Genomic DNA, 25,183 nt, shown 5'->3' on the forward strand with positions numbered 1-25,183 from the left:
CCCTTCCTCATCTCCCCACAAATATTTATTGAACAACTATTATATGCCTGGTACTATTCTAGGTCCCTGCCTTCATGGAATGTACATTATAATTGGTTGAGAAAGAGAGAAATGATAATACCTCATTATCCCAAGAGTTAAATGATTAAAAAATACATATAAAAGACAGAGAATGACTTTGTTGGGTATCAAAATGGGCAGTCAGAGAAGGACCCTAAGAGTATTTAACATTACATGTCAGCTGCCTTCTCTCTGAGATGCTACAGCTCAGAAACTAGGTCTTCATTTCTGTCTGGAAAGATGAAAACTTTTTTTAAAAAATAGTCAAATATTGAATAATATGGAAGTATTTACCCTTGGAATATGAACTCTAAGAGAACACAAGGAAGCCGAGAAATAAGAATAACTATTCTAGACAGAACTGTTTGGTGAAGTTTTATAAATGGTGTCCATTCTTAAAATATAATATCCTTGATTCTGTCCCTTTTTGCCCCAAGAACCAAGAAGTTTCCTGCAGACTTACCAGGAGAGGTATGGTATCTTCACAGATCTCTGGGAAATGCTGCCATCAGCTTCTGCCCCTAAGAGATGTGGTGCCCTGTGAAGGGATGAGATGAGGTGTAATTCAAGGGAGATGAATGGCAGAAAGGCCATCGGATTCTTGGTGAGATCTAGTCTTAGTTTTGAACGGTGGCCAAATGGCCTGAGTATTCCCCTTAGCCTTCCCCAAACTTGACAGAAATATAGTTCTCTAAGGGGATAAAGGTGGTTTCCTTTGGTTATTGAACTTTGGTGTTAGAAATGTGGTTCTAATTTGTTTCAACTACGCTGTGATTTCAATCTTACATTATACTTGACATTAATTTTTTCTATCCTTTTTTTTTTCTTTTTGATCCTAAGCAGCTCAGAAAGGGAAACATGGTAGTAATCATACAAGCTTAATGTGCTGATCCCAGTCTTTACAACATCTTTCTATAAGTCTAAAACGTGGGCAGAGACAAGAGAGGATGGTTTAGGAGATATTCAGTAACCAAACATACAAGCCCACAATGCCCCTCCCCTCAATACAGCGTATTTCACAGACCCTCACAGCACCTTGTCACATATCACGCCCCTAAATCAGGACAGAGTGCTAAAAAGGAGGGATTTCTCATTTTTAGTTCTTTATTTCTCATCTTTAGTTCCATCATTTGTGTTGGTACAACCTTTTAGATTTTAACGGAAAAAAAAAATAGGATAGGCAAGGTTAAATTTCTATCTGAAGATTTATCTTGAGGGTAATTGTTTTAATCCCTAGTTTTCATTTTTTTTATTGAGAACCTTAAACATTTTTTCCTTAACTAAAGAATCTTAAGAATAAATGTAAAGTACATTATTTAACATGTTGCAGAGGGAAAGTCTACACAAAGTGTTGTAATTGTTTATCAGTTTGTAGGATGACCTACAGTAAAAGTTTCTACTTTTTAACCACTTCTAAAATTGAATCTTATGTAAAGTACCAATATATAGAGTCAATAATATTTGGTTGTTCTCATTAAAATGGGGGTGAAAAGACCTAAATGTCCTCTTCTTTCACAAATGCACTCCATACATGTAAGAGACATATTTAAACCATGCCCTGAGAAGGTCCTAATGTATGACCCTAGAATAGATGGCTCTGAGGGACACACTCTTAGAGTCAGTTTTTGTGGGACTCCACTCCTAGCCTTACAATATCACATTTCATAGGTGACCATATTTGTTTATCTTGAATGTGATTACCTTTTTGGTGTGTCTAGCATTTGATTTTGCTTATTCAATCTCCAAACACCAGCCAGGAAATTTAAAACACACCACATAAAAAAAAATGAGTTCATTTTTTTTATTTCTCCTTTTATACCCTTTTATGAAAATAGAAATAGGTAAGTTACAGTAATCAAGTTGCTTTGAAAGGAACCTACAAATTTTACCTGGATCTGATATTTGATTTTTGTTTGTTTGTCTTTTGTTTGCTACTGTGTTAAATAGTCACCAAAATCCTTCTATACACAAGGCAGTTAATTGTCTAAACCAATCCGATTAAGACAGCATTGTTAAATGGAAAGAACATGGGTTTTGGAATTATCCCAGTTGAGTCAGTTAGCGAGCTGTCCCACTGTGCCTCTGTTTCTTCATCTATAAATTGGGGATAATGTCTAACTTGCAGTGTGATTTTTGCAGTGTGAAGCTCAATGGGATAATGCATATGAAAATACATATCCTTGCACTTGGCCCAGAACACCCAATTTACCTTCAAGTGGGAAGTAGAAGAGGGAGGGGTGTGGCTAAGTTTTCTGTAGCTTAACCATGGAGTGCAGGGTAAAAGTCTGACATCTAGTGGTCAGAGTGACATTTGCACCTCATCTTGTAGGGTTGAGTCTCCGAAGTTCCCAACTTGGATCTGCATCAGAATCACCTGGAGAAGGAGGCCCCTTTCATAAAGATCCTGATACTGTAGGTCCATGCCAAGACGGGGGAAAATCTAGCTTTAAGAGTTCCTCCAAACGATTCTCACACCACCTGTTAATCATAGATAGTTTGAGGTCAATAACCTGCAGGTTCAGAGAAGAGAGGCTGGTAGGTGAGAAAGGTCTTTATTTTAAGCTTTTCATAAAAAGAGATCTTGTGTCGCAGGAGTACAAAGGCAAGAAAGTACTTTATGAAAGAGTGGATTCCCAGGTGTTCTAAGTCAAGCAAACCTAAACAAAGCTAAGAATGATCTTACAAAGAGCAGTAACCATAGCTCTTTCCATATATATATATATATATATATATATATATATTTATTTGAAGAAAACCTACCAAAAAGCACTACACTTAATCTCTCATTACAGTTTATTGAGAAACACAGAAAATCAATTATAACATTTCTATACATTTGACAAACACTTACCTAAAAAATATTAATTGCCATCAGCTATGTTCCAAGAACTGTGTTGACCCTTAAGAGTATAATGAGTAATACTGATTTCTACAGATCTCATGGGCTACTGGGGAGATGAACAAGTAATCAGACTATTAAAAGTCATCTTAAGAGTCTTAAGACATAAAAAGGAAAGAAAGGTATGGAGGTATGCAAAAAGCTATCTGTATTAGTTTTCTAATTAGTTTTCTTCTGCAACAAATTACCACAAACCAATTGGCTTAAAACAATGCAGATTTTTTAATCTTACAGTTCTGAAGGTTAGACGTCCACAATGAGGCTTATGGGGCTAAGTCATGGTGTCTACACAGCTGTGATCCTTTGGAAAGAATCTGCTCCCTTGTCTTCTCCAGTTTCTAGGAGCTCCTTGTGTTTTTTGGCTCATTGCTTCATCATTCTGACCTTGGCTTCCATTGTCACATCATCTCTGATTCTAATTCCCCCCCTGATTCCCTTTTATAAGGACTCTTGTAATTACATTGGGTCCATCTGGGTAATTCAAGATCATCTCCCCACCCCAGTCTCCTTAACTTAATCACATCTTGCAAAGTCCCTTTTGCAACACAAGGTCATATATTTACAGGTTTCAGCATTAAGACATGGACATATTTGGGGAACCATTATCTTGCCTACCACATTATTTCACCCAGACTTGGGGAATCAGGGTGAGAAGGCCTTCCTAGAAGAAGAGATATCTGAACTGAAACTTAAATGATAAAATGTTATATTTCCAGGAAGAAAAAAAAAAAAAAAAACAGTGAGATATGTGAAGAAGGTGATCAGTCATGCAGTAAGATTTCCCAAAGTGGAAACATGTGAGAAGACCCAGAGATAATAGGAAGTATGCCTGTGGATCTAAAGACAGTGCTTTAGGGCTGTGTGGCAGGTGAGAGAGGGAGGTGATGAGAAGGTTCTAAAAATAATCAGAGGCCAGAGTATGGAGAATAATGTGAAAAGCTACATTATGTGACTTCGGAATTTTTCCTGTGAGTAGCAGGGAGTTAAACTAAAGAACTTTAATTGGAAATACTTCACTCTGGTGTGAAGTGAAGCTTGGAAAAGGGGTACGGTTGGAGACTGGCATGCATTGAAATCCAGAGGAGAGTTGATACAGCTGCCTAACCTGATGGTTCAGTGGCTAATGACACTGGTTCATGCTGCAAGGTTCCTTCACCTACCTTCTTTGTGGTAGGTGCAAAATGCTTAGCCTCTTTATACCTCATTTTCCTTATCTGTAAAAATGAGAATAACACTAGAGCCCAGTTGCATTATTCAGAGGAATGAATGCAGAAATACATTTAAAGCACTTAGGATAGAACCTGGTACGTGACAAAGATCCAGTAAACATTAACCATTGTTATTTACTGGTCATTTCAGTAGGAATAAAGACAACTGAGCAGACTCAAGAGCTATTTTTTTTCATATACTTTTTTTAAAATTTTCTTTTCAGTGTAACAGAATTCATTGTTTATGCACCACACCCAGCTCCATGCAATACGTGCCCTGCATAATCCCCACCACCTGGCTCCCCCAACCTCCCACCCCCTGCCCCTTCAAAACACTCAGATTGTTTTTCAGAGTCCGTAGTCTCTTACGGTTCTTGGTGCTATAGTAAATGGAATCGATTTTTAATTTCCCTTTCTGTATTTTCATGATTAGTGTATAAGAAAGCCACTGATTTCTGTACATTGTATCCTGCCACGTTGCTGAATTGCTGTATGAATTCTAGTAGTTTAGGGGTGGAGTCTTTTGGGTTTTCCATATAAACAATCACGTCATCTGCGAAGAGAGAGTTTGACTTCTTCATGGCCAATTTGGATACCTTTTATTTCTCTTTGTTGTCGGATTGCTGTTGCCAGGACTTCTAATACTACTATATTGAACAAGAGTGTTAAGAGTGGGTATCCTTGTCATGTTCCTGATCTCAACGGGAAGGTTGCAAGCCTTTTCCCATTGAGGATGATATTTGCTGTGGGTCTTTCATAGATAGATTTTATGAAGTTCAGGAATGTTCCCTCTCTCCCTATACTTTGAAGCATTTTAATCAGGAACGGATGCTGGATTTTATCAAATGCCATAGTCTCTCATGGTTCATCTCCCCTTCCAATTTCCTTCAACTCCCTTCTCCTCTCCATCTCCCTATGTCCTCCATGTTATTTATTATGCTCCACAAATAAGTGAAACCATATGATAATTGACTCTCTCTGCTTGACTTACTTCACTCAGCATAATTCAAGAGCTATTTAAAAGAAAGAATGAATAGAACTAGTGGCAAGTTACTAAAGTGGGGTGAGGTAGATCAGGAAGCCAAGACTAATGCTCTGATGTCTAGGTGGGCAATTGATTTAACAGTGCTGCAGATAATAGTGCCCTAGGACATAAGAAAAGAACTAAGGTGTAAGTATTTGTGTATAGGAGATAAGAGAAGTGATTGGTTCAGTTTTTGACATGTTGAGTTTGAAACTGATTGTGAGACTCTTGAGAGATCCAATAGACATGTGGTGGCTATGTTTAGAAAGATTTGAGATGGACATGGGAGTCATTAATTGAATCCAGGAGAGAGAATGAGATCCCCTGGGAGCACATATAAAATAAGGGAAGGAAGACCTAAGCTAGAAGATGTGGATGAAGAGGACTCTGCACTTTCCTTCTCATGGCGTTTGTGACATTGAGTTCTAATTGTTGTTTATTGTCTCCGCCATATGACTCTATTACACTGCAGGCTCCCTGAGGGCAATGATAGAGTCTAACTTGCTCACCATTATACCTCCAAAAGGTAATATCTGGCTGGCATACAACCACACTCAATAAATACCTTCAGTTGACTTATTAAATTATAAGCATCCTTCAAAACCAAAAAAGGATAAGTAAAATATATAGTGGAAAGAAGCTGTGAAAGACTGAGCATGAAGACAATTAATATTGTAGAAATATGCATAAGGTATTGGGTAGCTTTAATAATGAGGTATATGAAAAGTTGGTAAGTAAAAGTAGAACAATCACTCTAAGATGAACTATGTAGAAAGAATTGGCGGAAAGTGGCTGTTGGATGGTGATGAAAGTGGTGGTTGTGATGATAATGATGGTAGGCAAAAATGAGACCTGTGGATGACAATGTCATTAAAATAGGATAAATTACCATTTATGTCCTTGGGTGATTCAAGTACAATCTTGTCTAGTGACAGATCTTTTTCTGGTCCAATAGTTCTGGGGTAATTGCAGCCTTATAATGGAGATCCTAGGTCAAAACCTAAAATATTCCTTTTCATGTATTTACATAGAAGAATTTACTTCAAGCCTGAAATTTTCCCCTGATTTCCAGGTTATGTAATCACATATCAAACTGACATCTCCTCTTGAGTATCTAGGAGATATCTCAAACTTAACATGTCCAAAATCCAATTCCTGACTATTCTTTAAAATCAGCTCTTCCCATAGTCTTCCCCTCTTAGCCATGGCAACTTTATCCTTCTAATTGTTCAGGCCAATTTATTTGAACTCATCCTTGACTTTTGTCTTTCTCTAGCACACAACAGACAATCTTTCAGAAAATCTTCTAGCTTTATTGTTACATTATATCCAGGATCTCATTTCTTTCATTACCATCAAACTTCTCCATGCCATGGGCATCTCTCACTTGGACAACTGCAAGAGCTCCTAACTGTTCTCCTGCTTCTACACTTGCCTTCCTATACCCTTGTCTGAACACTGAAACCAGATGATCCTGTTAAACATGTTGGGTTACTGCTCCACTCAAACCCTGCTTTTTGTTTCAGAGAGAAAGCTGGAATCACGATTACCTATCAGACCTTAGATCCATTCCTTGCTCATTCTTTTGAGTCATACCAGCCTCCTTGATATTTCTCAAACATGCCAGACATTTGTTTGTTCCTTCCGCCTGGAACAGTTTACTCTCAGATAACTGAATGGCTCATTCCTTTACCTCCTTTCAGATCTTTGCCCAGTGCAAAGTTGGGAAGAGAAGCATAATCGGCTCTTGTGAACTGGTACTAGCAGACTACAGTGCACCAATGGGAGGCTAACTTGTGTGAGGTCAGTTTGTCACCCCTGTGAGATTAAAGACCTATCCCTCAAATGCCTGAAAGATTCTGATAGCACTAAAAAAAAAAAAAAAAAAAAAAAAAATCCACCTTGGGATTATGTCTCTTTCCTCAAATAGGCCTCTTCCCAAGAAAGCACAGAGAGAGTGACATGATTGGCCATGCAGTCCTTTGGTTTCGGATGTGAAAGTTGGACCAAAGGGAAAGTGGAGAGAAAGGCTACCCAGCGAACTTCACTTGTGCTCAGCTTTTAAAGACCTGCTCATACCGGGCATATGCCTAGAAAACAAGAGAGCCCTTGTCCTCAGAGGTGCATAAGGTGCCTCATCCAAAAGTTCTGCTGGGCAAGCATGAGTCCCCAGTTAAAACAGCAAATCTGTAAAGAAAAATGAGAACAAGTTAAGATGGGCATATTTATCTAACCCTCTATAATTGCAAAACTTACAATTCTAGGGCAACTGTTTTCCCTTCAGAAGAGTTAGAAAGAGAACATTGTTTTTCTTGGAGAAGGATGTAAGATGATTTGAATAGGGATGAAATATATATTGCCAGCCCCAAGTAAACTGCCAATATGAACCCAGAAATATGAATAAAGTTTGAAGGCAATAAAAGTCTTTTTTAAAGTGCTTAAAATGTGCCAGATACTGTGCAGACTGTTTTACATAACTTAGTTCATTTAGCCTTCACAAGAAGTTTCAAATTAGGTATTGTTCTCCCTATTGTATAAATGGGGAAACTGACCCCCAGAGAGTTCAGATAAATTGGCTCAGGTTGGTGGTAAATGACACAGTTAAGTCTATTCGCCTCCAAAGGTGCTTTCCACTATTCCAGGTACTGGAGACAGGTAAAAGGGATGTGGCCAATATCTCCTACAGAGGACGAGGCTGAGGACAAGGCTGTTCCTTACCCACCCAGACTTGCTCCTTGGTTCTTCTCTGGTCACACCTTCCATAAAGCGACTCTGGATCATGGCCACAAGAGGGCAGACATGCCTGAAAAGTCAGGAGCACTAGGAGGAGTGAGGAACTTTATCCTGTGCATTTCCACTCTTGGTTTCTCCTTCACACCAGGATTAGAAGAGGCACTCCTGGGTCTGCAGAATAAATGGCAATAATTACCATTTTGTCCTTGACACAGACTCATCAACTAGTGCTTTTTATCGTTTTCATTTTACAGAAACACTTCAAAAAGAATGAGAGACCTGTGATGTCACTATTAATATTTTTCTTAGACTGTAGGGTCTTGTTGGAACTGTGGAAAGCACTGATCCCTCAAGACAAATTGCTCTGATAGGATAAGCAGCCCAAAGCATAGAGTGTAGGCACTTAGAGGGAATAACACTGTCTTCTTCAGCCCTGAGTTTCTCACAAACAAGAAATATTAATTAACTAATTTAAAAAAAGAAATTCAAAAACGTATTGTATTGGGTTTACTACCTTCAAGATTTTGCAAATGAGGCTCCTTGGCATTATTATTTCATTGCATAAGCAAAGTATCGTGAACTCAGAGACACATCAAACCACAAAGTTTTTCAGCAAAAATAAGTATGACTTGCACTAAGTATTTACATTTAGAACTCTTTTTGCCAGAACTCATGATAATCTCTAGATCCAGAATCCACACAAAAATCAAAGTCAAAAGAGACGTACCCTGATAATCAAGTTCTGGCAGGCCAGGCTGTTTGTCACTCATTAGAAGAATCAATGCTTAGTCTACCCCACTCAGTTTGACCCAAAGTAGAGAAAACTGCTAACCTCACCCTGTTTCTAGGGTTTCAGTATCTTATAGATAACAACAAAGCATTGGAAGAATATTTTCGAAGTCTTATATTAAAGGTTAAGGAAAGCAGATGACCCCCCAGAGTAGCTACTAAGAACTTATACCAAGCCATGTTGATGATATCTGAACTAAGATGATGGCAAATGCTGGTTTGAAGTTTTACTAGATGAGGAAGAAAGTGTCACAAGAAGCTTATTCCATGTAATCCTTTAACGAGGTTCTAATCTTTTTATTCCAGTGGCCTTCAGAAGACTCTTTAACTGTACTTTTTAGTCATTTCTCTGCCCAACCAACTGTCCATGCTGATGAACTCATGGTTGCTGTCTCTTTGGTTGATTTTTTTTTTGAATTATCTGTTTCATTCTCATATCTGGCTTCATACTAAAGTAGTCTTATGAATCCCCTTAGCACCAAATTCTGCAACCCTAGTCCATACCACCCCCACTTCTAAACCAGCCCCAGGAATCCCGTGCTGTATCAAACCCTGGTCCTACCTCTCAGTAAAGGAGTACTCCAGAAAGAGTCCATTTTTATAACATCAATCCTGTTTCATTCAACAACTATTTACTAAGCCATCATGTGTGCAAGAGTTATGCTATCTACAGGCAAGGACCCAAAGAATGTTAAAGTAAATGTCCATATATCCTTAAACTTTGATAATATATTGGAAGTGAGCATTGATTAGGGCAAGATAACCCTCATATATGATGAAAAAGGTTCAATTTCATCATAAGAAGAAAATGCTAACGGTGTCCAGAGGAGGAAGAGATTAAAATCAAATTAGAAGGATGAGGAGAATATTTGAAAAGGAGTTAGCATTTAGTGAGCATTAAAAAAAGATCAAAGGGAATGATGCTTCACAAAAGAAAATGACACCTTCAAGAGCATGTGCAGAGAAAGTGCTGAAAGTACACCTAGATTTATGGACTGGCCTAGTATGGCTGAAGAATGGGAAAATGGGGTCCTGGAAAGAGTGGAAGGGTCAACCACATGGCTTTCTGAAATTCAGGAAGGGGATACATGAAGTGGACTTCTCAAACAAAGGGTACAATATGTTCTAACACAGCTAGTATTGAGCAATATTAAAACATGTTTCCACTGGGTGAGTTTATGCTGGATGGAGCTCCTTGGTCCTGAGAGATTCACTTCATTAATGTTTGCCTGGAACATGTCTTCATGTCTCCCAACACAGTTTATTAAACTCTTTCCCTTTGCTCCAAAAAGTTATAAAACTTCTACCTCTTCTTCCAAACCTTGACTCATTTCCTAGAAGAAAGGTAATAATTTCACCTTTTAACTAAATATATCATCCCAGGCTGTCTCTCAGAGCTCACCTCAAAGCCTCCAGGCCTCTTATCCCCTACCCCATCAGACATTTTGCTCATTATTTGTGTTAAACTATGATTTTTAAAATTTGGTTATGCCCATTTCCATCTCCACAGTGCTGCTTGTCTCCAGGGGTGAGATCTGTGTATGGTGGTTTTCCATACAGCAGAGATGACTGTCAATGTGTAGCTGGAAACAGAGCTCACTAAGAGCTCTGAGGCTCACCCTGATGCTCTATTGGTAGATGCTTTTTACAGTTAAAATATAATATGCTAATAGAAATCTAAACCTCATTTTATGAACTCTTTTGAGAAGTAGCTCAGGAATGATCTAAGATATGGTGCCATGATGGATTCATTCTTTGGTGGCTTGCTGTTAGTTCCCTGCCCCTTTTCAAGTGATGATATTTTGGGTAGTGTAAGAATGTTTTATTCTTATTTCCTTCTTATTTATTCTGATTTCCTTCCTCCTGAAGCTTATTTCCTTCAGTAAGACATTTAGAAATGACTTCCTCCATTTCTCCACTAATGGATCCAGTGTCCTGAGATGAGAAGGATGAGGATGCTAGAGAAACATGGCCCTTCTACCTGTGTGTCCGTTTCCATAGAATGTGTTGTCCCTAATAGCCAGGAAATCTTAGTGATTAAAGTTCAAATAATATTCAAAAATCTCCATTAACTTAGAATTCAGACATTTTTGGAGGGACACAGAAGTAAGATACACTTTTATGTCACATGTAGGGGAGAAAAGACTTTACGAAGTACACAACTTTGATTGTGTATTTTTTTGTCCCTTTTTCATCTCAGTGATTTTTTTTCCAATTTTACACATATGTTTTTTCTCCCATCTAATTGATCTGATGTTAGCTGAAATTTTCAGAATTAAAGATACACTGACGTGGGTGCTAAAATAATAGAAGAATAGAGAGAGATCCGAAATATTCTGGTAGTATGTAGAAGTGGGGTGGGATTCTAAGACTTCTGCTCTGGATGCATAATTTTCACTGTTCTTTAGAAATCAGGATACCAAGGACCATGACCACAACATGGATATGGAAATATAGTGACGACTTAATGATTGTACGGAATTTAGGAGGTATAAATGAGGATTTACGTATATTCTTTTTTCCTATAATTAACCTTACAAATTAAACTGTCTACACTTCAAATGGGCATCTTATTTTATTTTCACTAAACATTCCTTTGCTCCTCAAATTGTATTAAAATTTTAAAAATTTTAATAAATAAATAAATAATATAATAAAATAAAATTTTCCCTAAACATTCCTTTGCCCCTCAAAGTGTTCAACTTTACTCATGTAGTCTAACATAAGGCCCAGGATTAGCCATTAGCGCCTATGTGTATTAACACATATGCACATAACAATGCCTTATCTCTATAGCCGTGTGCTCATAAAGGCAAATTGGATACACAAGAAGGAAAGATTTCATCATTCCCAGTTTGGATTAACATTCCCAGTTAATATCTATATGGTCTCATGATGAGCTTGAAGGCAGCCACAGTGGGTTTGTCTGTCCCCATCCCACAAGGACTCATAAAGACTAGGTCTGTTGAAACATATGCAATCCTCCCTTGCTTGTGGAAATCATTCAGCCATCAGCACGTGCCCTTTTCTCTTTCTTGTGGATCCCCAAACTCCAGGCTTTGCACACTGCATTTATTCCTTCTCAGTCTATTCCAAAACCTGTTGGTTAACATACAAAAACAAACAGATCTAGGTTAGGCGTTCCTCTGGATGTGCGTTTCTTCTTGCATCCCAACCCACAAAAGACAGCCGCTGTCAACAACTACCAAACTCTGGCCTTTAAAAGCATAGTGCCTGGTCTCGAAGCAAAAAAAATTTTTTTACTGGATATTTGTGAGTATCCTGGAGCTAAGTGACCACACAGAAACGTTTTAAAGAACTATTCTCTAAGGAGAAACCAACTTATAGAGCAGGAAGTGAAGACTTTTACCATCATGGCTTCTCCCTGCCCTCAGGATACCTCCTGCCTCATCTGGCATTCAAGGCTCCCCTTACTGAGGCCTTGCTGCCTCTCTAGTCCTTTTCCACAAGTGCTCCATCAAGAGCCCTCTACTGCCTGCTCTCTAACTTTGTTGTTGTCTCCATCCATGCCTGGAATGCACTCTCTTTGACTTGTCCAAATGTTATTTCACCCCCAATGCAAACTGCTCTTTATCCCCTCTAAAACCTTCCCATACCACTGGGATCTACTTCCCTTCTTTGAACTCAGACACTTACTTATCCGTATGGTTTATTTCCCAAATGACCTTGTTTTCTTATGACCTTGTTTTGTCTCATCATTGATTTTTCTTATATTTGACTTATAATGACCTTTCATCTCAACTAGACCATACATTTCCTGAGGGCATGGGCCCTGTTTTTTGCCTCTTTGTCTCCCACTAGCACCTAATGGCACACAGTAGGAACTCAATATATATTCATTGATAACATATGGGGACAAACAGCTCAAGAAACTTCAGAAATCTTATTCCCATGAGAGACTGAAAATAAATATATATATATATACATTCAGTGATGCCAACTCTCTGGAGAAACAAGAAAAAACCCACCTCTCCTCATGGCCTGAGTGTCATTTGCAGGCTCCAGCCCCTCCTCTCCACTCTGCCTCTGACCACCCCTGAAAGAGATTTTCTAAGCTGCCCCTGCTCTGCCTTCTGTCCTCTACAACCTGGACTTCTCTGGGTCAGTGATTTAGCACCCATCTTTCATTCTTCTGTGTTTTTCCCCCATAGAGAACCCATAAGTGGTGATCAAGTCTAAACGCCCTGGGCTACAAGTCTGCTTTTCCCCTGTTATTGCATAGCTATATGACACATCCCTCTGGTTATTCATGCTTTCCCACGGTGTCATCCCTTGTAATGCTTTCATTGCTCCCATTCAGTCCCCTTCCAAAACCCTTACATTCTGCCTTCTTGCACTCTCCATTATCTACAAACTCCACAGTCCTCAGACCCCTCTGGAAACCTCCTCCTCCTTTCCATACCTTAACTGTAACCAGCTGTCTCCTGATGGCACCATTTCTCCTACCGTGCCAAGAAACTGCTTGTTTTCTCACACCCTTGTTAAATGAGATAGGATAGATCACAGCTTGGTACTGAGTAGGGGGCTTCAGAAATGGTAGCTATTAGTAGTCCATCATTATAATTATCATTGTTGCTATTCCTCAGATCAAGAAATGAGGTCATCTTCCTCCCCACTCCTCCATCTTTTGGAGAAGACCATGCTCTCTGGAGTGCATGCTGCCTGGGAAGATCACCCTTGATTCCCTATTAGAACTGTCAGTGGGGCCTCTGGTACATAGATGTGCTGCTGTCTTCCCTTTCTCCACCAGCCCCACCTCTTCTCACTTCCTTCCCTTTGCATTGTAGATATATATCTAGATATCTATATAGATATATAGAGATATATATTTTTTTTTTTGCCTTGTAGATTTGATGGCGTAGCATCTCCATCCCACTCTTGCCCAAACTCTGAATTCTCTTGTCCATCTTTCTTCTTCTCTGACCTGCCCAAACCAATCTCACTCCTACTTGATATCAATTCTGCTTTCTCTACGCCAGCACCTGAGCAACTAAGCCCCAATTCAACTTGTTAATGTTTATACAGGAGATTTGTCATACATTTTGTATGATAGGTTATTCTGAAGTTTTCTTTCTGTGATATATTGTTCAAAGCAACATGTAATTTCAGAGAATCTGATCTGCCTCAAACTCTGATAGCAGTGAAAACATTGACCTGGCCACAGGCTTCTTGATGCCTAATGCTATAGCTATAGGTCTTGAAAATAAATTGGGAAGAATTTTATCTTTTTTATTCTGTTAGAGAGTTTTAACAGCACAGGAATTTACCTGTTCCTTAAAAGTTTGATAATGATTAAAGCTGATTGGTTTTCATGTGGAGTTTTCACCTTTGAGAGTGAGTATCTTTATGAAATAGGAGTTATTTAAACTGACAGATTCAGTAATAGAACTGGGAAGGAATACTTCACTGTAGGCAGTTCTTTCAGTTCTAGATTGTTCTTCAACTGTTTACTCTTTGTTGAGAACATCTTTTGGGCCTTTCATATTGAATTTCCTGGTTACTGATTATAAATGAAAACAATTACTTAAGAGATGGCTGAATGGCTTACTTGGGCACAAAATTACATTCCTCTTACCTCAAGACTGTCTCAGACAGTTTTGTAACTTACAAATCCTGCCTGAGTTTTCAGCCTGCTGGTCTTCCATACAGATTTAAGACTTGCCAGCACCCCCAGTCACATGAACCAATTTCTTAAAATAAATCATATACATATGATGTGTATAAACAATACAGATACGTATTATATAAATACATGAATACAGACACATGCATGCACACACACACACACGCGCGCGCGTGCGCACACACACATATACACTATTGGTTCTGTTCTGGAGAACCCTTACCAACATACATAATCCAAAGTTTTTTGCATTTACAATCGTCCCTTCACTTTCTGTGGACCATGGTCTATTGTTATTTTCTTTCCTTTGAAGTCCAAAGCAACATAATTTATCGTTCAATAGCTAAAGTTTTTTGTTTTTTTTTTAAAGATTTTATTTATTTATTTGACAGAGAGAGATCACAAGTAGGCAGAGAGGCAGGCAGAAGAGAGAGGAGGAAGCAGGCTCCCTGCTGAGCAGAGAGCCCTATGCAGGACTCGATCCCAGATCCCTGAGATCATGACCTGAGCCGTAGGCAGCGGCTTAACCCACTGAGCCACCCAGGCGCCCAATAGCTAAAGTTTTATAAGCACTGTGGAGTACATAAACCCTTGGGTGCTTTCAAACAATAAACTCATACAGTTTGGGGGAGGCAATATTTTTTTTAAATATTAAGACCTGGGAAAATGTTTACAAAATGATATATTTTAAATCTATACAAATATATTATAAATCTACAATGTAGAGAATCTGCCAATGATTGGTGCATCATGCTTAGTGCACTGGTTCTTTTTTTGGTTCTGATTTTTCTTTTTGTCTTTTAGCTATTTTTTTAGGTTTTTTATTTATTTGACACAGAGATAGAGAGCACAAGTAGGCTGAGCAGCAGGCAGAGGGAGAAGGAGAAGCAGGCTCTCCGCTGAGCAGGGAGTCTAATGTGGGACTCAATCCCAGGACCCTGGGATCATGACCTGAGCCGAAGGCAGCTGCTTAACTGACTGAGCCACCCAGGTGCCCCGATTCTGATTTTTCTTAAACTTCATTCCAATTAGATGTGATCTCAATTTGGAATTTTTTTAAAGTAAAAAAACAAAACTGGGGAAAAAAATATGGGCATTGTTACTCTCCTTGAGGTGGAATTACGTATGGAATGTTTAACTCCTTTTTGTAATGAATGTGTGTTGCTCTTATGATAGAAAAAAAAAAAAGATTCTGAAAAACAAATACTTGCTTTTCATAATACAATTAAATTAGAGTTGGAAAATTTGAATAATGTGGATGAAATTAAAGAAATATTGAAAAAATTAAGAAATTGAAAACTTAGGGGTGTAGGAATTTAAGTTTATTTCTCCAGTACCACAAACAAATATGCATGCAGGGCAGACAGAGGGACAGGAGTACAGATAGCAGGATTAACCATCACACAATGGAAGGAAACATATTTAACTTTCTGGAAGAACTAAGCCCCGAAAGTCTGAACATCAATTAATGAAATATGACAATTTTATTAAAAAGGAAGGCTGTTAATTGGGGCCTGAGGTCCTGGGAGTATAAGCACTATGTCAGCTCATGAGCCCCAGCTGGAAATACTCCAAATGAAATGGAAGGATGAAGTTAGGAGTGGATGAACAAGAAGGAAGTTTTGGGGAACAAAATGCTCTTCAGAAAAACTGAATGATACAGGAACTCAATGACTCAGCTCTTAATGCTGATTTTTTTTTCTTTTAAAAAGGAATAGACATTCATAAGAAGTTAAATCGAAATGTATTGAATCTGACAACACAACCACAGAAGATGAGAAAGATGTTCAGAAATACATGTAAACTTTGAGAAACTTTACCAATCAAATACCACCCAGGAAAATAAACCCTTCTGGGATAAAAATCCTTTTACTTAATCATGTAAAGGCTTTAAGAGTATTTCAGGAGAAAGGTACCCAAGAAATTTCAAGTTATTTTTATTACTTTTATTGGAAAGGCCATTTCTCTGCTTTAAGGCTGAATTTTCTGATGCAAGTTCGGTGGCTTTGGGGTGAATCTGAATGCAGTTTTCAGAGCAGTGAGAAAAATCATGCAGTGTTAAGACGCCAAGCTTTCTCCAATAAATCTTTTGAAAATAATTGATAAAGATGCTTAGGGCTTCTCTGAATTCCTGTGAGGTATAGCATTCAAAGAAGCTGGTAGTTTTGGAATAGTGCTTTCCTTTGATTACAGACTGTTGGATTCTCAAATGCCGCATAGCAATATAAGAGCAAAATATATTCATTTTTAACTCACAGTGGACAAAATACATAGGTACCGTCTTCACTTTGAGGCCGAGAAGGTAGATCTGGATGCATCAGCCCAGTTATCTTCTTGGCTATTCTTAATGATCATTACCAATACCAATTACCCATATGTCATTCACTAGGGAGGGAAATGATAATATAAGCCATTTCAGGCATTTGGCAAAGGTAATCAAATACCAGGAGGAAGAAATGGGATAGAGCAGAAATAAATACAACAAAAGTCCTCATAAATCAGGAAGTCCAATCTAACCAATGACCAATGACATACATAATAGCACATAGTAATTAATATCATACCATTCTAATGCAGGGGGAAACTAGGATTGTTTCTGGAGTTTGTACATTTTGAGAATTGTTGAGTGTTTGGGATTTTAATGCTGCTCTGTAACACAATTTTTACTCTTTAAAAGACTTTATTTATTTTGGGAGAAAGAGAACACGAGCACAGGGATGGGGCAGAGGGAAAGGCAGAGGGAGAATCTTGAGCAGAGTCCACACTGAACACAAAGGCCAAAGTGGGGTTTGATCTCATGACCCTGAGATCACGACCTGAACCAAAACCAAGAGTCAGACACTTAACCAACTGAACCACCCAGATACCCCTGAACTTTACTTTTTTTTTTTTTTTTTTGGAACTTTACTTTTTAGAAAATATTTACTTATTTAAGTAATCTCTAACCCCAACATGGGGCTCAAACTCATGATCCCAAGATCAAGAGTGGCGTGCTTCACCAGCTGAGCCAGGCACTCACCCTCTCCCCACTTTTTTTTCTTCACAAATTGAACTTTGAAAATTTCCCCTATATACCAAAAATTGCTCATTTAATAATAATAATAGTCTACACATACCATGTTTCTTTTATACCAGACATCATAGTTAACAAGTATTATCTCACCACAACCCTCTAAGATAGAAGATCCTTTCTATCCCCATTTTGCAAAAGCGAAAACTAAATTATAGAGAGGTTAACTTGCCCAAAGTTATACAACTATTTGGTGACAGACCTAGGATTCAGACCCAGTTAATCAAGCTTAAATATTAAGGCCTTTATACTAATACACCACACTCTGAAGTTTTTATTTTAATTGAGCATCTATTAAGGACATACCACTTTGCTTATTTGTATAGATGATGTGAAGTATGAGACAGGATTTTTAAAAAATGCTTTTAATAAATAAAATTTGGTATTTTTCTCTTTCCAAAACCCCATGCATATATACATAGCATTGCTTAACGTTTTGCCTCAGTCTTTGGCAAATCCCTAAAATAGTGAAAATCCCTAAAATAGTGAAAATAGCTTACCGGCAGAGAAGAGCTGATATTATGACACTTAATATTTATCTTTCCCGACGGTGGATCTGGATCCACAGGAGCAAACATATGGCTTAGTGATGGCTCTCTAGGCTGCAGGCTTGTGCTGCAAACTTCCTGTTGTGATATCACTAATGAGAGAGTTCCATGCCCAGCCTACCCTCTCATTTCTCCAAGAGACCATTTCCTGGTGGAAAGAGGCATGTTAAAGGCCAAGACTCATCTCTGGATTGCCTTGGATTTCCTCTCACTATTACTAAAGTCTAATAATAATAACAACATTAATTAGACACGTTTCTTAGCACTGCCCTATACAGCACTGATTTGTTATAATATTCTCACCAAAGAAATATTTGTATTAAAAATAGAGACTATATAAATCCATTATAGTGAGTCAGAGTATAATTAGAAGAGTGAAGCAAGTGAAATTACCAACATTCAACCTTTTGGACCTACAAAAAATGTTTTCTTATATACAATGAGTATAGTACATAGAGTGTCCTAAGTTCTCTGCCAATGAACCAACTTCCCATAGGGCACTTTGCTCAATCTCAGTGAGGTTTAACTCTTTGGTCTCTCTGCCATTATTGGATATTCTTGTGGTTCAAGGAACTCACCAAATTAAAAAGGGTACATTGGTGACATTGCCTCCAATACTGCAAGGCCTCATGGAAGAGCTGAAGGCTGATGTGAAATGCAGGTTTAGTGGCTTGTGGCCTCCCCAAGGGAATGTCATAGAAGCACAAGGTGAAAATCAGCTGCCATGTAGAGGGCCATGCAAGAAATAAGACATTATGAAGAGCATCATAAGCATCATTGTTGCACTGGGAAAATAGAACAGACACATGTCACAACTTTGGGAAGTATGACAAAAATGAGTAACTGTCAAGAGTGCATTTTCATGGGGATTATCCCCTGGCAACCCCTGTTTCCAGAAAGAATCCTCTATATTAAACAGATATGTATGAAATAACAGTGATTAGTCTATACGTTGTGGGGACTATGATGGGCAAGGCACTGTGCTAACTGCTCTGGATGTATGTATTAGGGTTCTCCAGAATGACAGAACCAGTGGGATGTACATACATTTCGATCTACTTTGAGGAATTGCCTTCCACACTGTTGAGGCTGACAAGTTCGAAGTCCATATGGCAGACCAGGAGAATAGAGACTGTCAGGCGGGAGTTGATGCTGCCATCTTGAAGCAGAATTTCTTCCTCCTCAAGAAATCTCAGTGTAATGCTACGCCTAGAGCTTTTCAGTGGATGGGATGCTGCCAATTCAGAGTGTAGAGGATAATCTCCTCTACTTAATGTCTTTTGATTATACATGTGGACCACATCTACAAAATGCTTTCAGAGCAATCCCTAGATTAGTGTTTAACTGAATAGCTGAGTACTATGGTCTAACCCTGGTGACAGCTTAAATTCATCACCACATGTGTGCTATTTTCTCCTCCTGAAAAATCTGTGAGGATGTTGTCATTTTATCCTCATTTTACAAATAATGAAGTCCAAGAAGGTCAAGAACTTGTTCAAGGTAATAAAGTTTGTAAGGGATGGAGTCGTGTTTTGAAACTAGGGAATTTAATCTCAGAGTCTGTGAATTTGACGACTGGGCTCTTTTGTCTCACAAACTAGTAAGGATTTTATGCTAAGGATGCAGAAGTTGAAAAGGCAAAACCCAGCAAAACATAAAGCCAAAAAGAGGTCAGTATTAGAGAACCACAGGCTTCCCAGCACCATAGCCAACCCCCCCGCCCCAGCCATCTCATCGTTCAGTGAACACAAGCTGAGACATATTAAATGAGCCACTCTATAAATAGAAGATTATAACATAGTGCATACAGGGATACCAGCTTGAGTGGAAAAAAAAAAAAAAGTCAGATCAATTTAGATTACACATAAGACAGAAATCAAGGGAAGAGTAAAAAAGTTCTCCCCTCTGCCATTCCACACAGTCTCCTTCCAAGGTTTCCTTCCAACAGCAGCATTAGCAGTATCTGGGAAAGCTGCTTCCTCAGAGCTATGACAATGGGCACATAGAAGGATGTGGGACTTGAGAACTCCAGGGAAAAGCAAGTCTACGGCTAGCTGGAGGGTGATTTTACAGTTGCTGGAGGACTCTCCCTCACCTACCAAACAAATGCCTCTCTGCCACTGACACCGTCCCTTTCCCATTGACCATTGGTGGCACTTGCAAAACCTTTCCATGTCCCTAAAACTCTCAGCTCTGCTTGCATATATATTAGCAGAAGACCTTGTTCCCACCTGGGGAGGAAAATAGAGGCCAGCAGAGACTACCTTCTTAAGCTTCTCATACGACCACCAAACACAGATCTGTACCAGTCCTTCCAGGCTTCCTCTGTAAGATGACCCCTTGTCTTGTGCTCTGGATTCCAAATATCACTGCCATCCAGCACCTCTAGAACATACCTTGTCAGTCTCAATTTCCTTTCCCTCTCTTAATTTTTTCAACATTTTTATTTTTTTTCCTCCCCCCTACCTGCAAGTAGAATGAAGGCTTCCACCATCTTAAAAAAAATACCTTGATTCTACATCATTGTAATAAACATAAATAGATAAAAATGCTTTACAAATAGGAAAATTTGATCAGAGAAGGTAGGATAAAACAATTATATTCTGATTACAATAAACACATCTTACATATCAGGTTATAAAGATTATAGAGACACCTGGATGGTTCATTCAGTCAAGTATCTACCTTTGGCTCAGGTCATGATCCCAGGGTGCTGGGATCAATCCCCACGTCATTGGGCTTCCTGCTCAGGGAGGAGCCTGCTTTTCCCTCTCCCTCTGCCCCTCCTCCCTGTTTGTGCTCTTTCTCTCTTTCAAATAAATAAATCTTTTAATAAAATAAAGATATTATAAAAAGATAGAAAAAAATAGATTCCTTCCAAATCCTAACCAAAATACAGTGTACATCACATAAAGAAAACATGGAGACAAGAAATATTACAAGAGAGAAGAAAAGGAAGTTTCATAGAGATAAAAAGTTCAGTTTACCAGGAAGATACAAAAAATTCTAGATCTGTATCTGTTTAAATATACTCTTTTAAATTTGCGTATTCTTCTAAATATAGACAGCAAAAATTAACAAAAGAGGAAGTATATATCAGTAATGTACTGTGGGTTTTAACATACCTCAACCAGTAATTTACAGAGCAAGCAGATATACACAGTAAGATTTCAGATGATTTGATTAACGTGCTCTGACATATCAATAAACTGTGCCTTCAGTTGAACGTAGAAATGCACTATCACTCTCCCTACAGATACATTCAGCCAAAACAGGCACACACACATACCCAGAGACATTTACAAGAATATTTATAGCATCACTATTTCTAATTGTCAACAAGTAGAAACAGGCAATGATACCAGGGCAGATGAAATAGATGAATTATTGTATCTATCGATCTATCCATACCTTACCTCAATTCTGCTTCTCCTAGAGCTACCAAAACTTTTCTTTCTTTCCTTATCTGACAATCTCGAGTACACATATTATCAAGGGAAAAAAAAAACACTAGCTCTGTTTCCTCATTTTTATCGCACTGCTCAATCCTTAGCGATATTCCCAGCCCCCATCTTGCCACCGAAATTGTTCTGGAAAAGGCAGCAATTACAAAACTCTGTTATCTTGTTTCTTTTTCTTTTCCCCATTATCTTGTTTCTTATTCCTGTTCTAGGTTGGTTTCTCAGCATCACATGAAATCAATGGTTACTCCCTTCAACCTTACAATTCCTTTTTTCTTAATTTATTTTTTTATTTTAAAAAGTTTTAAAATGTGTTTATTTTAAAATTTAAATTTTAAAATTTTATTTTCATCCCAGTATCGTTAACATGCAGTGTTCTAGAAGTTTCAGGTGTACAGTGCCGTGATTCCACAATCCCATACATCACCAGCTGCTCATCCCAAGGGTTCTGCTTAATTTCTTGATTTCTCTCTTCGTTCTCTTTCTGATGCTAAAACCTTCTCTTTTTCCTCCCCCTACCCCGCTCCCCCACAGTGTCTTCCACATCTTCCACAGCCTCTTGTTCTGTCACTGCAGGCACACTAAGACTTGAGGCCTCATCTCTGCTCCTGCTGGGAAACAATATTCAGTCTCACAGTTTTACTGCCATTGCTGTGCTGAGGCAGTAGGTACATTGACATGGTTGAACATGGACTCTGAAGTCAGATAACAAGTTAACTCTGCCCAGAGAAGTCTCTAAACCCCAACCCTTCTCCTGAGCTCTAATCAGATGGACCCCCAAAATTAACTTGACTCAGTTCATAACTGTGTAGTGAGCCAATTTGCATCCATTCGCCTTCATAAGCTGTTGAAAGCTCATATCCTATTCTTATAACATCAGACCCAGTTTATGCATTTCTCAGATTTGCTTGGCTATGTTGTCTGCTTGGTGATAAAATGATGTTTTGTTGGTGCAGGGAAATGATGTCCATCTTTAATTGAAGAGAAGCTTGCTGAACTCTGTCCTTGCCCTCATGACGGAGGCTGATCTCTTGTTGTGCTAGGCTGCCTGGCACTTGGCCCTGCTTCCATAAGTGGCTGGTTTTGATTTCCCATGTTGTTAGAAGCAGGACTAAACCATGTCTCATCTCACACCTCTGACCTCATACTACAAGGCTCTCTCTTCTGCCCTTGTGCTGTCACTGCTGAAGTGCAGGTTCCAAACGTTTCATAAGCTCCTCAACCCGCCCATCCCACTGGCTTTCCAGGATGGGTCTTTCAGAATGCAGTTTGCAAAAAGTGCGTGAAATGTTGCTGGCTCATGCAAGTGCCACTGCTCTTGGGGGAAAAAAATAACCGAAAATGTGGGGGAGTTATACCCCAATGGTGGAAAGAAGGAGAGGCTGTTCAGTGAGTGAAAGGAGCTAACAGATTCTTCTCCCTTCTCCTCTCTGAGAGACTATTCTGAGACCCAGTACTTCCATTTTCCTTCTCTGGAGTTGTCCTACACGACTGAGGAACCGATAAGTTTCCTGGTAAAGTCTAAACAGCTTGGAATGCACTCCTTTGTACCTGCACTCTCTCATCCCCTACTTCGCTTACCTGGTTCCTTCTCTTTTGCTTCCCTGTATTACACCCCCTCAGCAAAACTTTGACACCTAAGTATTGACTTGGGCTCAGTACTCCAGGGAAACCATAAAATAAATATTCACCACACAAAGGAAAAGGGAGTATGATCTTCTTGATTCTCTAGTAAGTGCAAGTGGTTTTGCTAAGTGACTTCCCTTTACCTCTTTGAATCCGCACATAAATCTGTGCAATAGATGTTATTTTTCTCCTATTACAGTGAAGAACTGAAGCTCGATGAGGCTTAAGTAACTTGCTCAAGGTGGCACGGAGCTAAGGTGCTAACACCTGTGTGTCTGGCTTCCGAGGCAGTATTCCTCCCCCTGTTCTTTACTGTCTCTACTCTCAGGATGTTGGGGCCTGGGGATTCTATGAAGGCTACCTGTGGTAATTCACTGTTGGAATCTTCAGAAGCTTTGAGAATGATTCAGTGAAGAACATTTTAAGTACCCAAGCATAACACCGTCAGAGAGTCCTAAGATGACAGGGTGAGCAGTCAACAAAAGCAGATGGCTAAACACCCTTATTATTTGACATTTAGATATCACTTGTAATGTCATTTCTAAACAGAATCCCATTAATGAGCCAACGAAAGGTCACGAAAGTAGCTGCTGCAGGAGACACAGAGATCTAAATGGAGAAACAAGGGAGGGGAGCTCTGCCCCACCCAAGCCCAACTCGGGCTCCATCGACATGTGAAACCACTTGGCCAGGCCCATCTAGATCATCCAGATCCGTCTGTTTCTCCTCATAAAGATCTTTGAGAACAACGAGTACAAAGGTTTAGCTAGAAAATTAATCTCGAGATGAAGTAGAGGGATCCTGACTGCCAGAGACGGACAAGGGAGGGATTTCCTCATCCTGCACAAACTGTAATTGGCAGAGTTCTGTGTGTGTCCAGAGGTTCGGGCCAGGATTGCTCTTTGGAAATTGGAGACAGACTGAATTTTGACCCTAGGATGGCTCTCAGCATCTCTCCAGGTTGTGAATTACAAACTGAACCTTTTCAATGTGTCCTTCCTATGGGAAGGAGATGTCTTCTTGTGTGATTAAAAAGAAGACATACTGTTTACAGATCTAATCGTTTTCTCTTGGTCTGATAAAGTGCTGGGAGATTGACTCCTTGAACATGCGCATACTTGGAAAAGCTGGTGGATTGTGAAGAAAGCATTAATACCACCTGCCTGATATTGAAACTCTCACCTTTAACCTTGAGGAGCATCCCAGAGGTCTCCAGGAACTCTGCTATGCCACAGGAGGTTTGCTGTCCCAGCATCATTGCCTGCAGAGGTCTTTTCCTCTTCTGTATGGTCCCTGCATGCTATTCTGTCACATCGCTGCAAAGCCAAAACCTTCACCTAAAGAATCAGCACTTGTCTCTGAAGATAGGTAAACCCCTCATCTCTCAAACCACTCTCCCACAAAAACCTGTTCAAAGAGCTTAAAACACATTGTCTCAAATTGTAATATCACCTGGAGGTCTTGATAAAACGGTCAAATTCTGATTCAGTAGATCATAGCAGGGGGTTGGGCGCTGAGATCCTGCGTTCCCAGCATGCTCTCAGGATATGTTAATGCTGCTGATCTGTGAACAAAATTTAGAATAGGGAGAGCTTAAAAGACCACCTTGATTCTCTTTTGAGTTTGAAGATTATTTGGTCTGTAGAAAAATTGTCCCTTGAAACTTCCTCCTTCTTACCAACAAGCTGTTCTGGGCACCACTGCGGAAATTTTCAAACAGATGGGGACAAAGTTAGAAACACTGAGAACATCACATAAGAGCTGTTCTTGTTGGCTGCATTGTTTTAGCTCTCGGCACAAGCACAAACTGAATGCTGACCTAAAGGCTTATTCTCCAAATTACATACAAAAATGGATTTTGCTGATGCTACTTGACTAATGTGCTTGTTCCTGAGACCACCAGGTTCATTTTATTCCATTTCAAATTGGTAATTTTTCTTTGGGCAATTTCAATTATTGTAAGGGGGTAAGAAGATTTAAATGTTAAAGCGCATAAACAGAAGCAGCTCAATTGTGTATTTAAATTCTATATTTGTTTAACAGAAGTAATACTTGTTATTCTGCCTCTATTTTAGGGTTTTCATTTTCTGCCTGGAGAATTCAGTCATTTTAATGTCTTTA

At 39.1% G+C, this 25,183-nt stretch overlaps 2 long non-coding RNA genes across 2 annotated transcripts; both read right to left on the reverse strand.

Moving 5' to 3' along the window:
* Positions 1-2,274: 2,274 nt before the first annotated feature.
* On the reverse strand, positions 2,275-11,292 carry LOC131814050 (uncharacterized). The gene is made up of 3 exons (XR_009347105.1): positions 7,910-11,292; positions 7,271-7,378; positions 2,275-2,538 (listed from the first exon to the last, which is right to left on the reverse strand). It is a non-coding gene; the product is annotated as an uncharacterized LOC131814050 (long non-coding RNA).
* Positions 11,293-11,389: 97 nt separating this feature from the next.
* LOC131813958 (uncharacterized) lies at positions 11,390-24,386 on the reverse strand. The gene is made up of 3 exons (XR_009347059.1): positions 24,245-24,386; positions 18,554-18,694; positions 11,390-11,812 (listed from the first exon to the last, which is right to left on the reverse strand). It is a non-coding gene; the product is annotated as an uncharacterized LOC131813958 (long non-coding RNA).
* Between the last annotated feature and the right edge of the window lie 797 nt (positions 24,387-25,183).

The sequence above is a fragment of the Mustela lutreola genome, chromosome 13, assembly GCF_030435805.1.
Source record: "Mustela lutreola isolate mMusLut2 chromosome 13, mMusLut2.pri, whole genome shotgun sequence".
In the NCBI taxonomy this organism is placed as follows: Eukaryota; Metazoa; Chordata; class Mammalia; order Carnivora; family Mustelidae; genus Mustela; species Mustela lutreola.